Genomic DNA, 14,614 nt, shown 5'->3' on the forward strand with positions numbered 1-14,614 from the left:
TTTTCATAATTTTAAGACAAAACTTGTATTTGTATTTCACAAATTTATAGAATTATTACTTTCTGCTTTTATTGTATTTCCTTACATACAAGTGATTTTTGTACAGATTTAGTCAAATTCCTCATATTAAATGACTTTTTCATCAATGACAATTCATTTATACTTTTTCTCAAAATTAGTTGCTTAACTCAGTAATTTCTTTTATTTCACTATTTTTTAATAGCAGCCTGTATTATATAATTAGGTAAAAAACCAAGAAGGCTGTTCAGTCGAAACATTGGTATATTAAAGGGAATTTTAAGAATTTGCAGTTGACTACTTATTTTTTACAATTTATAAGTCAGGAAATTTGTGGTATGGTTACTTTTTTGCATACTCATAATAAAGGACTACTGGAAATGCCAGTATACATTTAATATGTTCAATTAGTTTAGTCTACCCAGCCTGCTCCTCGATGCAGTCTACCCGCGCATCGGTTGAATGTTTCACTATCGCTCACTTTCTTACGCGAGTGTATTCAACGAGCTGGGAAGGAAACATTATTACATAACCAGACTATTATACACCAAACATTGTAATTTCACCAACATTTTGATAATTTCATGTACATTAATAATTCAAAACAGGGAAAATGATATCCCTTACACAAATTAAGAAGATATCAATATTTCCACTTTGTTAATGTATATACATGTGTGCGCAATTTTTATGCAAAAATTTACAATGGATCAAAATTCTATTCAAAGCTGGAAAAATAATGGGTATTTTGACTCAATTTGCAAATTTTTTATGATTTTTAATTTAAACTGTATCCTCTTTTTACATTGTGTTTAACAATAGAAAATATAGGAAAAATATAAATATAATTTTGAGAAATTTAAATCTTGGGGATAGAAAATGTTTTACTTGAAGGGGTACAAAAAATGCAAATAGTTTGGGGGGCCCCATCTATATAGGGGCCCTTTAGAATGGATATTCCCAAAGGGGCCTGGATTCGAATCTGGGGCCCTGCTGCGGAGGCCCGTGACCCTCAAAAGAATTTTTATAGGGTCGCATTAATACAAAATTGTTTTCTTTAGGACCAATTTCAATACAGCAGGGGAATAAGTTCACTGTATAAATGTTCACTTTAAGGGTAGAAATGTGCATATACGGGCAAGTTGTAAAGTCTGTTGAACTAAGACCAGGGTTCACTCCCCCAACCAGGCTGAACATTTTTTTCTCATCCTGTGACACATTAACACATCAAAAATCCTTTTTGCTCATATTACTTTCTTTGCACAAAAGAAAATTCTTAAATAACTAGATTAATTAGCACAACATACCATATAAATGATTTTATTGAAACAAAGGTTTTTAAAGGACCACAGATTTATTTAACTATTTATAACAAATTAACATAATTATGTAATTAATGTTTCTCAACAAAACAACTAATATTTTTTTATATATAAAAAAAATTGAAAAATATTTTTTGAGCACTTTTTTACCTTGACGTCGATTTCTTAAAATATCCAAATAAGTTTAATTTAGACAATATGTTTTCTTTCCAAAGAACGTGTCAATAGATAACATTTCTTAACATTCTCATTTGGTCAAAACACCATTTTTCTCCCCCATTTAAATGTCTAATTTGAAATTCATCAACTGTATGTGTTACATTAGAAGAATACCGACTTCTGAATATCATTTGCATAATTGGTTTATGCCTCAGTCTCTAATTTCCATTATATTACCAACAAGAGTCTTTAGTGTATGCAAAAAGATACATAAAAAACATGGTCAAATTAACTAATTTGCACAACAAAGACTGAGAAGTTTCCAAAATAACCTATTGTAATCTTACATTGCAATGTGGCCCTGACTGAAAATAAAATCATAAATTCAAGTTTAACTGCACCAGTTCTGTAATCAACAAAAATTCAATTCAAGTCCAAAATGAATTTATTGTTTAAATTACTTAAAGGAACTCTCCCAGTCATATTTTTTATGACACAACAGGACTGGAAATATTTTTTCTCGAATATTATACCAATACCATGTGTGCAAAACTTTTTATCATTACCCTCACTCCATTTTCCCCAACTTTCAATTTTTATTAGGAAAACGTACATGAAACAGTAATACCTGTAATTCATATAAATTCTGAAGCAAATACATTGTAATTTTACAAAACATCGTTTTTTGAAGACTTCTTTAACAAAATATCTTTTCCTTTCAAAGTTTTCTATTTTACAGAACACATTTGTTTCATTCCAAGATATCTATTAGATCAACATTACAACCTTTTCTTAATTAGATATCTATTTAATACATTTTATCTCTTCCTTTTTAACATAACACCTTGCCCTTTCTTAGATTCCTTTTTAACACAACAACAGTTACTCTTCCTTGCCAGTATTTCTATTCAACATTCAAAGATTTCTATTTAACACAATACCTCTTCCTTGCCAATATTTCTATTTAACACAACATCTCTTCCATTCTAATATTTCTATTTTAACACAACATCTCTGCTATTCTGATATTTCTATTTAACACAACCCATTTTCTTAGACAACATTTCAATTTAATAACAAAACACCTTTTACTTTGTAATATTAAAACATCACCTCTTCCATGGCCTCTGCTTCATGAATAACACATAATTTGAATCTTATAAATATTTATAACCTTGCCAGCAAGAGAGCGTGAAATGAATGCGTTCCTTGAATAAATACCTCATTCATATTAATACGGGTCTTCAGCAAATTGATTTTTGCGATAAAAATGCAAATGATATGCCCGCATTAAACATTACATTGGAAAGAAAACGCCTGATAAATAATTTACAATAGCTCTTAAAAATACAACTTGATCTTTTTAATTTTTTTTGGTTAAAAATTCAGTAACTTGCAAACTATTAAGAATGCATGCACTTGAGAATGCTTGTGAAAATATCTTAAGAAAAGCAACAGAATATATTCATTATATCACGCATAGTTAAAAATCTGTAGGTTTTATAAACTCATGTATATAACATTTTTATTTCAATCATTATGTAAAAAGATAATTGCAAAGGTAAGTAATGTTGTTAAGTCTGTTTATTCTAAGAAAATGACTGTATAAATTACTATCTGATTTATGCCTCAGAAATGAAACCTTTTTTTCCTTTCTATAGAAATGGCAAACATGTGTCCTGTAATATTGTAATAGACTGGATTTAAGAAGCCATGAAAAGCTTATCACCTGAAGGAAATAGAGTTGAAAGTAAACTTTTTTGTGGTTAATTTATTCACTTTAACTGTACTAATTGCCATAACTCAAATGTCTAAGCTATATGGTCATGATGGTCAATGAGTAACGTTTTGGAAACTGCAAATGTAACAAGACACCAAAAATAACAAGCTTTTGAAAAATGAAAATGACCATACTTAATGGGCCTTTAATGATCATACTTAATGGGCCTTTAAGAAAATATTAAGTAGTCTGTTAAGACATATAATAAGGTAACATACTATAGAAGAACTTAGCTAATACTGAAATTTTCCCATTTATTCTTTTCAAAAAGAAACCCCTATCGAAATTTAAAAAAAAACTAAATGATATAGCACATCTTCATTATAAAAAAATCTAATATATTATTAATTACAAAATATCCCCTATTAAAAATTCATCAAAAATTTATAGCAGAAAAATTGTACATGATTGTGCAGCTGTCCTAGATTACTGAATAGCCAAAGTATGATAAAAAATAGTTTTATTCTTGACCATATATGGAAGCAATACTTCAGTGTTTCTGCCAGACTAGATTTTTTGGGGATTATTTGTAACCCTGTGTATAAAAAATATGGGGGTCATTTGAAGTTATGAAGGTTCAAATTAAAATAAGTAAAAACTACAAAAGTAAATGTCAAAACTGTTTGATTTCACATGTCAACTACAATTTCTCACTTTTTGTGTTTACATTTATATATAAGGAACTTTAAGGTAGAAACAAGAATTATTTACATTAAAACATTAAACCTGTCAGACGAGTGTTAATATTGCAGAAACTTTGATATTTTCGCCACTAAAGTCCATAATTTTGTGTTGTGTTTGCCATTGTGAGAAAAGCATCTGCGTGCACAAATTGCCTGTTTACCTAGACAGTACATGTCTAAATACCGGATACTGTAGAATGGTTAAAAGTCAGACAGAAAATGTGCCGATAACAACACAGAAACAGTTAGCAATTTATACATACCGGTACATGTAGTTACCGGAAATAAATAAATTTCGGATACTCAAAACAATAATTGCCAATTTAAACTGGATGGCGCCAATAATAGAAATAACTTAATGAAAAGACATCCAATTAAGGTAGAATATAACTGTGTCATAGAAAACGGGCTTTGCGTCATTCATGAAATTATTTTGTCATATTTTTTCAGTTTTTCATCTAGACTAAGCTGAGCACAAGGCATTTATATCGAACTAGCACATACTATATTAGATCAGTTTTTTAACACGGGACGGATGTTATTTATCAAAGGTTGACTCAGTAACCAGACCAATGAATGATTTATTTCCCAATTGTTATTCTCAAATTTTACAATAAATATTCATGATGCCACATTTATTCCCTAATATCATCACCTAGCACTTGTCACGCAATAATAAACTAATTTATTCATAGCATGACTTAATTTGAATTGCAAAAACCCCATGAAATGAATAAAAGCTGACATAAAACATACCTCTCATATAAATATAATCCTAAGCATCTCAAAAATGTAACTTTTTAACAGTTACAGTCGACTTCTCAAGAGTAAACTAAAAAAGCAAGACTTGTATCAAATTGCAAAATGGGTATTGATAAGTGATAATAATTTTTCAATTTCATACTTTGCTCGAATCATACTACTTTTGATAGTGCAGATTAACCCTTTATCGTGTCTATATCTTTTAACTTCATGGCTGAATCTTTAAATGCATATTTTCGAGTTCAAGAAATATATAATAAATATGTTTCCAAAAAAAAACAACAAATAATTAATTGTATATAAACAAGAGCTGTCCGTAAGACAGCGCGCTCGACTTTTTTATTGCTTGCCAATAAAAAAAATTTTTGCAGTAAAAGGCAATACAAGAATCTCTGTATTTTTAAAGTGAACAATGGCCATGAGCATTAAGATATTTAGTGAAGAATTATTTTACTGAATTGTGTGATACCCTTGAACACTGCAGCAAAGTTTGAAATGTTTAAGTCAAAAGAGGGCTGGTAAGAAAGAAAAAAAACTGAGTTGAGCCTTAAATAAATTTAATAGTATTATACTACTGATTTTAATTTCAAGTACAAAAAGAGAAAAATAACTAGTTGTTTGATACCCTTGAATATTACAGCAATGTTTATATGACATAATTTATGGTAAAGTGAACAAGTGGATAGGAATGAATTTTTTTAGATTTTTTAAGTTTTTTAGTGCTTGCCTATAATACAAAACATTGACAGTTAAGGGCCATAATTCAAATAAAATCTTTGACAGAATTACCTTCTCCTGGACATGTTTGGGAATCATGATTGTAAACAAGTATTCCAACTTTCAAATTAATATCTCAAACAGTTCAGTCAAAAAGTGGACTGGTACTAAAAACTTAACCAAGATTCTAAGTCGATAAAAGGCCTTAATTTTTAAAACAAATCCTTGACAGAGTTACCTTCTCTTGCGTACAGATGGGGTAATGATGTGAAATAGCATTAAAAGTTTCAAAGCAATATCTCAAAGGGTTAAGGCAATAAGTGGATTTTACCCATATTCAATGTATTTTCTAAGTCAAAAAGGGGCATAATTCTGTCAAAAAACCTTGACAGAGTTATGTCCTCTTGTCTGTTGATGAAGGTCGTGATGGTAAACAAGTATGGTCAGTTTCAAAGCAATACCTCCAATGGTTTTGAAATAAAGTGAGGTGGTACAAAAAACTTAACCAAGCTCAATACACTTTCTAAGTCAAAAAAGGGCCATAATTCTGTCAAAAAACCTTGACAGAGTTATGTACTCTTGTCTGTAGATGGAGGTTATGATGGTGAACAAGTATGGTAAGTTTCAAAGCCATACTTGTAATACTTCTGAAATAAAGTGGGGTGGTACGAAAAACTTAACCAAGGTGTGACGCCAACGCCGACGCTAACGCCGACACCGACGCCGGGGCGAGTAGGATAGCTCCCCTTTTCATAGAAAAGTCGAGCTAAAAATGTATATTATATCTATATTCTCAATTTTTTATTAATATCAGTTTTTTTTTAAACATAGCACTGAACCTATCTTATCAATATTAACACTGTATGGTGAATTTAAAATGCTTAAAAGGCTTGCATTAATTATAACAACATGTAATCTTCCGTGATGCAAAACCATATTGTCAAAAAGTTCACAATTTATTGAATTTAGCTCAATGTTTTTAGAAGATTTTCAAGTTTTGAACAAATAGGATACACACATAAATGAACAGAATATGGATTGTGAAAAACAGTAGAAAAGCGCAGTAAGTCATCGTATATTTCTTGCTAAAAAACAAAAAATTTAACATAGAAAACCCACTGAACATCGCATGTTTCTTCTATGATGTCATTTAAGTAATTCTTTAAAATAGTGGACGTTATTTCCATATATTTTTGTTGATATCGCTAGAAACACCAGACGCCTTTATTATTTACAACGGAAAAATGACGGACACACGGTAATTAGAAAATCGCGAGATCATAAAACGATCATAAATTGTGGTATTTTATTTAGGAAACGCACCTACAAAAACATTTGATAAAAATCAGCAGACGAACAGAGAAAAGAAAATTTCATGATCATAAGTGTTAAAGTGGCATAAGAAATTTAGTGAGAAGCGGTAACTGTCATTGAATGCGTAACGTTGAAGCACATGTTGTACGTTAATATTATGACGTTGACGTCATAATTTTTTGGAGTGTGCCGCTGTCGCTGACATGTGTTTATGTAAAATTAAATATTGTTGTAATGTAAGAAGCTACTCACATGATTTTTCTGTGTTTATTTGTTATTAATTCTTCTAAGCAGTGTAAGAATTTCAAATTAATATCTCAAATATATTTTACGCAACAAAGAAAGTCCTCGAATTTTTGGATAACCCCTCGTATTCCTACTCATCCTCAGTAACCCAGGCTATTTACCTTATACCAGTGTAGACAATATACGGAATGTGTAAAATGATTTCTTCTATGTGTAACAAGCTATTTTTGCATATTTGACATCATTTTGGTTATTTATGTAGACAGTAAGTGCTGCTTAAATTTGGTAGTTAAAAATAAGAGTAAAATAAACTATTAAGATCCTTCAATTTAATTGGGTATCATTTTAGGCTAGTTCTGAAGCAACAGTTTGAATCAACTTAAATTCTAGAGTGTTTTCTTCCCATGTTTTGCTAAAATCATCAAAACACACAGTGTATTTATAACGAGTGTACTTCCTGGTATCTCAAGAAAGCTTCAAATTAAAATATAATGATGCAGGACAAATTCAATGTGATACAACAAATTGAAGATATTCTGTTTGTTTTGTTTGGTTTTACTGCGCACCAACACAATTTAGGTCATATGGCACTGAAACATGAAAGGTGATTTTAGCTCACCTATGATGTCACAAACTTAAAGCAATGCCAGGGGTCAAAACCACCTCATCTGCTGGAGCTTAGAGATGCATAGACTCCAGTAATTGGAATCCATTTAGTCACCTCAAATTATCACTCATGGATTAATAGTGGCTGCAATTCTGATGCCTGAACCCTTAACCCCTCAGCCACAATTCAATAAAAATATTGAATATTTATACTTTGTCCATACTGTGAATCACAACATTAATAATAAAGTTAATATCTAGTTACCTTTCTGGTTCATACCAAGGAAGAAAGTCTAAGATCAATCAAGCAAATGTTGTGTGATTTTCATAGATACCTTCCTGTTGCTAACCAGTACCGAGTACTGGTGTCATATGAGGAAACATTGTCCTAACTGCAACACATGTTCCAAGAGTGGAGAGCGTCTTATAAATATGACTCATGGTATAAGTAGTATGCAGCAGTGTAATATATATAGAATAGAGCGAACTTTTTTAAACATTACATATATATATACAGGGCTCGAGCTAGTGGGCAATTCGGGCGAAATAGTCGCCGAATTCCGTCTGACTTCGCCGACATCCTACATGAAAGCGAAGATGAAGTCGCCCAATTTTATTGATCCATTATTGAAAATTACAACAATAACAATAACTGTGAATAACATGTTGTGTGTGTTTGCTTTGTTTACCCTCGCCGCCGGAAAAAGGGACTGTCATGAATCTCAATCAACGCGAAATGTCATTAATCCGTTTGTGTACCAACATGTCATAAAAGTCTAATTAACAGACACTCGAGGAACAATTAGACTCCGCCCACGGCGAGATTACCGATACGTGCGAGAAACCAATCGTAATTCACGTTTTAATCGAGGCGACATTATTAAACCAATCATTAAATCGCTAACATACAACTACCCGTAACAATTATTTATGATGGACGGATCAAACGTCAAGTAAATTTACACTATCAAATGATTGTCAGAATTAAGAGGACCGCTCGACATATAACTGTAACGGTAATTTTAAATGAAAGTTATGGTAACCTTTATTGTCGTCGAGTTAAATTTGATAAAATTGACGGCGTATTACACTGTATTTATTACAAATGAAGTTAAATTAAAGATTGTTTCTTTCGTTATCTACTTTCATTTTCTTTACAACATAAGTGAATATGAATATAATGTCCGGCACAAGCTTTTTAATAGTAAATCAGAAGGGAATAACTGTTAATCCACCCATGATATGATCCATGATAGGAATCAACTATGGCTTTTTTATCTTCATTTAATGCAATGGTTGCATTACATGATACTCATTCTTATTACTTGTTTCAAACTACTTTTAAATTAAAATTGAATATTCTGTTGTAACACTAATCCAATTCATTTAATAAGATATGTACAGTGAGTCAACATAATTGCGATAACATACAACAAACATCGATAAATGAATCTCCTCACTTCTCCCTAAAGTCTCCCCACTTCTCCCTAGAGAAGTGACTTCTCCCTAAATTTTGAACCTAGCTGATATATAATAGTCTACTACCACACAGACATTATAGCACCTGGCTACCAGCACAGACATTTGGAGTATGGACCCCGCCCTTCTCCGCCCCTGAATATTAAAAACTAAAAGTATTGTTTATTACAAGAATAAGTTTTAAATTTGTGCTTATATTAGTATGAGACGGTTAAGTGTCTAACACATAAACAATTTTCAATAGAATTTCATAACGTTTTAAAAAAGTCAATTTTTTTCCAACGCTTCAATTTCCTGAAGATACCAAGCTTCGAAATGTAAACACAACTGACCTACATATATTTCAGGTATTCATGTTATCGCATGCCATTTATTTCTGGTGTAAATCAGTCGATGCATATATTCCTTTAATAAATAACTGCATGTTATTATCAGATCGTACCTTTCTTCCAAGCTTTGCACATTTAATTATATTTTCATAACTGAGTCACATGCTTCTTCACGAATTCATGACCACTGGAATGTTTCCCGTAAATTACAGCGGGAAAATCGCTGGGAAAAAGAAATTCAATCGCAACTACTCGGCCCTTTCCGTCAGTCTTATTGATTTGGTTTCTGTACTGATTAGGGGAAGTAACCGCTGCGGGGTTTTGGTTCTCGGCATGAAAATGAAAGCACAAAACAGTGCCGAAACTCATTCCAGTCATCTCACATCAAAGGAAAGCGTACGTTGTTATCTTCATGAAATTATGATATTCTAGGGACTTTTTTAAACGTGGTTAAAATAGCGGAAAACATGTTTTATGTTCAAGACATGTGACCGGGTCGTAATAATATGCAAAAATATTTTGACGTACGGTTTGCACGATAAAAATAGGCATGGTGTATACAAGTGCGGATCAAGAAGGGGAGCCACGCACATAATCCCAAGCGTCTGTGGCTACCAGGTCTATTTTTATTATTTAAGTACATGTCCATTTTAGTCAATAAAATCTATAAATTATTAGAGAAGAACAAGTACCTTTGACACTGTTACAAATTTACTTTATATAAGTTTACTAACTGATTTCATTCTAATAAATTTGTTTCAGCTCTAAAGTAGGTAGGGAAGGAAATGACTGATCAGTCCCAGCTATTGGCGAAGCAATATCAGGGTCATTAAATGTTCTGATTGAAGGATCTGTCATCTGGTATTTCTGCTATATTGGCACCAGTAGGTTTTAGTGGAGCTGTGAACAAGGCACTCTGTCATAGAAGACATACCTCTAAAAAGGAAGATTATGGCAACAGCAATACTGGCATCAATGTTTTCTTATTGTTGACCTTGCTGTGCTTTCATTTAAAGCCTGAAGGGGTGCTTTTTCTCTACATCTTCCATCACGAATGAAGTGCATGACCTCTTTGTGACTGAGGAGGACATTAGAAAGCCTGTGATTTGTCTTGTCCCCACCATTTTTACCATTGACAGAAAGAGCTGGCATGTTTATTTATAAAGTCACATACTTTTACTGTAACCTGGGTACCCTTGAACAAATTCACTAATAATATATTCAACTCTTAATATCCCTGTTGGTGTTATTGTCATCCCGGGTACTACTTGTAGGCCCCCATAGGTATCTTTAAGTTTTAGTATGCTAGTTCAAATACTCGAGAATAATAGGCCCCGAAAATTGATGTAAAACAATTTATGTAAAGCAGCTCTAGAATATGACTACATCAGTACATGTACCTAAAAGAGATAGTGTTTGGGCTGAGTAAAAATGTAGTTAGTAAATGATTCCTCTTCTTCCTATCTGACTAATGTTCAGATCTACTTAAGATTTTTAATGCATGAAATTGTTGCTTGTTGAAAAATCAGGGCCCGGGGTCTTTAAAAATTAACGGGTACCAATTCAGGTATCATATTACAGTTTCCTAGAGTGACAGGGAATAATCGAGTAAACTTCAAGTTACATCTAATGATGATTTACAAGTATAGTAGCCTAGATCTACCCTGGATGACAATAACACCCAAAAGCCTAAATAGATCTACCTAGCTATTTAGCATTAATTTTCTACATCATTAAAGTTGATAAAGGAACTGTTCTGTATAATGGAAGTGTGTTTCATGGGTTGATCTTCTTGTCCTTAGTATACGGGTCTCTCGGACATATGCAATTCCATTTCAAAGTTGTCAACATTATCATGAACAAGCGTTGCCATTAGTCATATGATTGTTCTGCATACAATATGTTAAATATCAAACTTAGATTTAGTCATTTGATCCGTCAAATAAATCGAAATGACGTCATAACATGCTAATTTCCATTTTCTGTCACCTTAACAATAATCATACAAATTATCAAAGTCAGTGGAGCATCTCCACTGTAATTATGAATATGCACGATTTTCATTATTCACAAAGAATTTCATTCGGGAATGCGGTCAAATATCCGCCATTTTGAATAATAATTTAGACGATATTATTTTCCGTAAACAACATTTCATTGTCATTAATGAAGATCTATATAATAATTTATTGAAGAATTTATAAGAGACAATATTTACTTACATCTAAAATACTATTGCCACCAAAAATCAACGCTAAAAACACGGAGAAGTTGTAGTTTCCTAGCAGCAATTCGAAGTTATTGCTTTCCGTCCGCTACTTCCGGAAAGTTCCGAACTCTTATTCATTCAAGGATAAAAACGTTTTGTGATAAAATTATGCGGTTTAAAGTAAGACAGAAGAGTAGAACACGAGTAGAGTACGAGATCTCGAGAAGAATCATGTAGCATAGAACTAGTAAGGCTCGTGTAGAGGGTAATCGATTTAGATTTCGAGTAGATTATAATCGAGTACAGAATAAAGAAGAGCAGAGAAGAGTACAGTAGAGAAGTACGAGCAGAGCAGACAGTACAGTGCAGTGCTGTACAGTACAATACAGTACAGATTAGAGTACAGAATATCTACATCATATACTGCTTTTAAAATCGTTTACGATTAGTCTACAGTAAGCAGGTATACATTGTATACATTAAAGAGACAGCTATGAGATACATGTACAAGGGAATCCGGGAATCAGTCCCTAGTTCTTATTGATACCCCTTTGGTTATTTTACATGCCCTGTGTATAGCACTGATACATGCGAGAATTACCTGGATTTCTTACCAGTACACCTCTAGGTAGACCATGTGGGAAACACTGAAAAATCTCTTAAAAATCCAAAGGGTGTAACCCAGGATCGAACCCGGGACCTCAAGAGTGTTAATCAGTGGTCTAATTACCAACTGAGCTATCTCGCCACCTATGAATAGAGTACATACAGTGCAGAATACAATGTAAAATACAATAATTTCACTTAGGCATAATTCTGATCACTTAAAATAACTGCAAGGGAAACTTAGATTATAATTTCAACAATAATGTTATATAACTGCAAAATGGTCCACTGATATGCAGAATAGAATAGAACAGAACAGAACATTACTTTATTATCTCAAATCAATAGACATATATATGTGATTACAGAGTAAATGCAAATTTAAAAAAAACATGACATGTGGTGTATGCAAACAGTATCATCATATCATCCCACTTCCATTCATAGACTCTATATAATGAATATACATGTATATACCATTTAGATATATTACTGACATAATATTAAGCATTAAACTATAGGACTGCACGGAGGGGATATATGATATTCATTATCATGTATATATATACACGACTAAGATTTAATTAAAACTTATAACCAGTTAAATATTCCACTTGTTTATAAAATAAAGTGTGAATAGCGTATGAATTGGTTTCTATTGAAAACCTCATTTTAATGAATTTGATAGAATACAGGGTAATTCAAAGATTATCCTTTTATATATCAAAAATGTAAATTGGATTTTAGAATAACGTACAGCTTTATATTATAAAATCAAAAATATGAAATAATATGAAACAGAGTTTTCAAAAACAGAATAATGTTCGAATGTTGAAATTTGATTCTTAAATTTAACTTGCATTTCACATCGTAACAAGCTCACAGAAATACATGTGTATCGGGCTAAACGTATCGGGCTTGTTACCCCCGCATGACTGTAATGTGACGGAAAAGGCAAACGTATTAAAGTTTGATACACATTGCATAAGATATGCAGTCCTGGAAGGGCTATCAATCGAGCATCAAATGCAAAAGACAACTAGCATTCCGTTGGAGACACGAGTTCTGCTCGATTGACAGGGGTCTTCCCAGTTTTATTGGCGTCACTTTAAATGGTTAAAAACCACTTTACCGAGATGTAACTTGTAAGTACATGTATCCTTGGAAACTACTATATACTCGGACACTTAGCCCCATGTATTTGTTTCTTGAACCGTGGGGTATTGCGTATTAAGTGTAAATTAAGAAAATATTCATAATATTTACAAAAGAAAAACGAACTGCAGAGCAGTACGTTCCCATCACTTTTTATTCGGACTTGATAGTATGGTAAGTGCGACGCTACTTTATTAATTCTTTCTTGATCGTATTTATACAGTAATCAACAACGATTTTTATCCCTACGTGTTATACATGTATCGAGTACGCAAAAGTCATGGCAAAATAGTTAAGGCATGGTTTTTCATGTCTACTGGTCAAATTAATATAAAATACCCTTTTTGAATAAATTTTCATACCATCTATTGATTTTAAATCCTACGATCGACGCTTCCACGAGGACTCGTATAACATGACATATACTTCAGTAGAATCTTTCAAAAAAAGATAAAAAGTTATAAAGACAATTTATACAAGTTTGGAAACATTTTTAGCAATTGCTAAGCGGTTTGTATTCGTTTTTGGTCATCAGTCAATATATTGTATTCCATCTGTCAGAAATCTGACTTCAAAATGAAATGCACCCACGGTAGCAATATGCCTACACATTTGGCAATATCAGTAATAGTGTACCTTCCGTGACTTCCAATTATTTCCCTGATCGTTTAGACATTTGTCTTGCCGGTTACAGTCACAGGGCGGGCATATTTTGCTACATCTTTGTTTGACCTGTGCCAGTTAGAAATTTCTTTCTTTATCTACGAAATGTCTCATAATACCTCATCAGATCTATAAACTTCTCCAATTTCAGTAAAGAATCTGCTTTGCCGAATAACCGAGTTTTGTGCAAATGTTTGTCTAAGCTCTAATTAATTTCTTTAATATTAATTGTAACCCGTTTCACAACCATTATTTCAACAGTGGTCAAAGTCTTGTAAAATTGCGATTAGTTTAAAACTGTGTTTAGCTGAAGGCTTGTGTTCATACCGTTGGAAAGGTATTGAATTTAGCTATTCTGGGGTATCACAATCCACGAAATCGTGCAAAGCGTTATTGTGCTGTGGTAAGGTGCACATATCATAACGATCAATCCTTGTATTTTGATTTCCTTTGGCTGAATCATTCAAAACACAAAACAGCATGTGTCTTTGGCAACCGATGAACATACAATAGCAAGCAAGGAAAGGCAATATTTAATTGATATGGCCATCCCCATGCACAATGCA

At 32.4% G+C, this 14,614-nt stretch overlaps 1 protein-coding gene across 1 annotated transcript in view; it reads right to left on the reverse strand.

The window, feature by feature from the left end:
* Window positions 1–11,787, reverse strand: part of LOC132714375 (POU domain, class 2, transcription factor 3L-like) — an 85,420-nt gene extending 73,633 nt beyond the window's left edge. Inside the window, 1 exon segment of the mRNA XM_060697236.1 lies at window positions 11,638–11,787. The gene's annotated coding sequence lies outside the window, so the exon portion shown is untranslated.
* Between the last annotated feature and the right edge of the window lie 2,827 nt (window positions 11,788–14,614).

The sequence above is a fragment of the Ruditapes philippinarum genome, unplaced genomic scaffold, assembly GCF_026571515.1.
Source record: "Ruditapes philippinarum isolate M1 unplaced genomic scaffold, ASM2657151v2 ctg4123_1_1_1_1, whole genome shotgun sequence".
Classification (NCBI taxonomy): Eukaryota; Metazoa; Mollusca; class Bivalvia; order Venerida; family Veneridae; genus Ruditapes; species Ruditapes philippinarum.